Genomic DNA, 4524 nt, shown 5'->3' on the forward strand with positions numbered 1-4524 from the left:
AAAGCACAATCCGAGTACGATACACGATGTATAGTGGCGACCTGCGGATTGATTTTGACCCCGAGGTTTTCTTTAACGTGTTCTAAAATCTAAGTGGAACTGCGTTTTCCATTTCACCCCTGCCGCAATGGTACGGCGGCTGTCGTCATCAAATCCGCGACCTCGAGCGGTGCCATTGTCCCAAAGCTACTGCAGCGGGCACAGAAGTGTTGATTTGATGTGCGACCGCTACCGTAGTGTCGCTTGGACACTGCGGTGCGCTTTAGGTATCCGGCTCTCTTTCTTCACGCCCTGCGTAAGGTGTCCGCTTGACATACTTCCCTGGTGTTCATTTTTGAGAAATAGTAGTAAAGTTCTGTGCCGAACATTTTCCAGTTTTCCCGCGACCACTGTCGTGCGTATTGTAGTAGCGCTTCCCTGCCTTCTCACGTCTCCGTTTGCCTATCCTCCCCCCCTCCCCACCTTGCCCGGCAAGGGCCCCTTCTCCCCCCTCCTCTCTAAATTTCTCTCTACGTCCCCTCTCGACTCACAATTTAGAAATAAGGTGACCGCTGCACTTTCTGCAATGATTGTGGAGGGGTCACGGATAATTACAGCTGTCAAGATGGTAATGTGGTGATGGTCAGGAAGTTCCAGATGGCGTTGTGCACATTCGACGGGGTGGGGTCCACACTAGTTTCTCGCGTCGCCTTTCCTCAGAATGGACAGCTGGGCTAGTTGGTTGTGATTGGCATTATGAAACATCGTTGCAGCTCACAAGTGAACACGGACGAGAACAGAAGGACAACACGAACGCCGGACTTCAACTAAACTTTATTCACGGAAAACAGGGCTTCATGCCCACACATTTTTCCACATAAATCAAGTACAATCTTGCTCATATCCCGCCCTCCCTAGCTGTTTCGACAGATACGTTTGCCGAGAGATAATCAAGTTCTTTTTCCCCGAGCACAACAGGAGGACTGACGCAGTAATCGTTTTCATTAGAGATACAAAAGGCTTCAAAATATTTTCCTACACCTCCCACCAACTTTTACCTCGCGAATCCGGCTCTCTATCACCGAGGCCACGATATGTCCGTGGAGCTCAGCCTTCTCCATACACCTTAGCTGGGCGTTGACGCTCTCACGAACTTGATGTTCGCAGGCCTTCTCTTTAGCAGAGCGGGTGCAGTTTTTAGCTGTAGCTCTTTTTACGAGCTTGGAGTGGGCCGATTGATAATTAATAATTTGTTTTTTCGACCGTGGCTTGTGCTGCCAGAACACGCGAGCTCCGTGAAAGATAAGACACACGTCGAAGTACTGGATGCGACCATCCTCCGGCAGCTCCTGCGTGAACTTCACTCCAAAGGCGTTGCTAGCAAAAGTATCGACAATGTTGATCATACTATTACCCCAATCCTGAGAATCTGTCGCATTCATTACCACGACGTAATCTTCAACATATCTAAAATCTTTCAGCATGATTGCATTGTAAAGGGACGCTTGAATGCGCTTGTCAACACTGGATAATAAAATATCCCTTGAAAGTGGTGCTACGCAAGAGCCGATGCACACTCATTCTTTTTGGATAAAACAGCTATCATTACAAGTGATAATGGTAGATGAGAGATAAAAGCATATTAGCTCAAAAAAATTGTCGGTTGATAACCCAGTCATCTTTTGGTAGGCCACTGGTCCCGTGTCTTCAATGTGACTTCTAACCCCGCAGAAAAGCTCAGGAAGAGACAATGTGTAGAATAAGTCTTCTACATCAATAGAAAAAGCGAACCTCGTTTGGCACGAAGCCTCACCGCCAGATAAATACTCGATGACCTCGGCAGAATTTTTAACCAGAAAAGGGTCTTCTAACGGGTTGGTACTAAGGTGCTTCTGCAGATAACTTGACAAGATGCCCGGCCAGGAGCGCTTCTCAGTGACAATAGCTCTGAACCGAACAGATTCCTTGTGGGTCTTTAGAGTAAAAAAAACACTCAAGGCACTACGTCAGCCGCGTTGTTGCACTTTCTTAATTTTTCTACTTCGAGCTCTTCACGTAAATGAATAGCCTTCTTCACCGTAGCTAACGAAACATTCACAGGGGCAAAAGGCCGTTGTTGGCCAAGGACCCAAAAGCTTTTTTAAGCTGAAAGGTCTGCGGCCTAATGTAATTAGGGTTGATTTAAGTCTGTGTCTTCGTGTGCTGTGATGTGTGCAATCTAGAAGGAAGTGATGTGCATCTTCATCTTCGAATGCACAATTACATTCGGGAATTTCCGCATGGCCAATTCTATGTGAGAAATGTTTTGTTTAGGCAGTGGCTACCGATTAATAAGGGTTTCCATATTTCATTCTAAGGAAATCTTGAAAATTTCCTTTGAAAATGTTTGAAATTTTTTTGCAAATGAAAATTTGAATTCCAGAAACGGATCAATATGATATGAATCCGAGCTCTTAGAATTCTGGTCAAACCACGTATTTCTAACATTTTGAAAGACATTGCCCTTATAATGCAGCGTAATTCATTCTTTGATAATGGGAGCGGAACCACATCAACTTTGAGGTGCGCTTGCCGTGCTGCTTACTCGGCTGCTGTGTTGCCAGGAATGTTACAATGCCCTGGCTTCCACCGGAATTCTATTTCATGGTTCGCATTGCTTGCCTTTGTGAGGTCTTTAAGTATTTCGTAGATTATGCTATCAGAAATTGTTTTTGTCTTGTGCTGCAGAGTGATGTTAGAGCCGCCTATGAATCGCTGAAAATTACACATTTTTGTACATCTCTGGCAGAAGTGATCAATGTTAACCCACATAGAATTCCGAATAGTTTAGCCATTGAGGACAAAGTCGCAAAAGGTAACTTAAACTATTCTTGTTTATTGAGGTGCGCTATATTGAATGCTGATCGAAGTTGAAGAGGTTGCTGTACTGGAGCCATCTGTGTAGACCTGTCTGTATCCTGAATACCGCATATATATCTGGTAAAGTGATAGTTGTTGATCAACTTGAATGAAGATGTCTTTTTCAGAATATTCCGTCTGCTGACAACTCAATTTTTGAAAGTATAGGCAGCCATGGATGATGTTGGAAGTCTGAGTTCTAAAATTATTTTTAGCAATATATGAAGATGTTCTCGAATTCCTTTTAAACTAAACTCATATCTCGTTTCATTATGTCTAGAGCCAATGGGTGGCCTTTATGCTTTGTTTGACTCCACCCAGATCTCCAACTACAGACATCATTTGCAAACAGTGAAAATGCTAACTATGATGGCAGTCTTCTTAGTAAATCAGCCATGACGCAGTTGAAGAGAACAGGACTGAGTACGCTTCCCTGTTGTAGTCCCTGTTTGACAAAAGATATTCAGCCCTATTTCCTTCACCCGTCTGAACAAGTACTTTACGACCTAGTAAAAATTCACAAATCCATCGCAAGGACCTGCCACACATTCCGAGTTCAAACATAATTAGCAGCACATGAACGTGACTAACAGTGTCAAATGCCCTGTTGATGTCCAGGAAAAACAGGAGAATACGGGAGACGGATATTAAAGACGATGGTCAAAACGAGAACAAGGTCAAAGCAAACGTTTCGACAAGCAGACTTGTCTTTTTCAAGGCGACGTATGCTTTCCTCGTCACAGCACACATAGGTACGGTTCATCTAAAGGGAAGAGGGGGTAAGGTGGGTGGGTGTGGCAACGAATGAAGGTGTGTTAGCGGCGAAGGTGTAGGAATGAGAAAGAAGGAGTGCTGTGCACAAGGTTGGTAACACGGCCACCTTTAAGCCGCATGTCAACGGCCGTTTGTCAGCCGAAGTGCCAACGGCGTGCGCAGCAGCCATCTATTACCTGTTTCGTTGGTGTTCGTGGGCTACCATGTCTCGGAAATACATAATAGATGGCGCGGCAGAAACCGGTGCACGTGAAAATAAAGCACATGAAAAAGAAAGTACTGAAATGGAATAAATAAATAAAAGAGGAAAAATGGAAAGGAAAAAATGAACACTAAGCAGCCAAACCAATTGTTGTTGCCTATATCTTGAAATTTAGCAAAGCGTACAGATTCTAAAGCTCCCTTTGAAACATTTATGCCTCTTGGCCGCAATGTCGTGAACCTATGGATAACGTATGATTCTCTCTATTTTATTTCTCGTTCAGAACAGAAATTTGACTGTAAGATGTAGAGTTTAGGTTCTTCAATGTTGGTTGAAATGCTCCGCAACCGCTTTGAAAAGCTTTTTAGCTTTGTCCGCGCGATGCCTGTTTAGTCTGACGTTCATTGATTTTCCCGTTTCATCGTTATATTGTTTCTTACAGAAGTAACATTCAAGCATATAAATCACATCCGAATTTGTACAAGTAAAGCTACACTTCGTATGTATAACAATTTGTGGTGCTTTTATTTTATTTTCACTTTGAAGGTGCCTGCAGGTTTTGAACCTGGGGCGACAACATGCTTTTATTATGCGGGAATGATGTTGGCCGACATTTGAGCGCAGTAACATGTCTTTAATGTCTCTGCTGCGGTTACAGGTAACCCTTGGTA

This window comes from Dermacentor andersoni, chromosome 9 (assembly GCF_023375885.2).
Source record: "Dermacentor andersoni chromosome 9, qqDerAnde1_hic_scaffold, whole genome shotgun sequence".
NCBI classification, from domain to species: Eukaryota; Metazoa; Arthropoda; class Arachnida; order Ixodida; family Ixodidae; genus Dermacentor; species Dermacentor andersoni.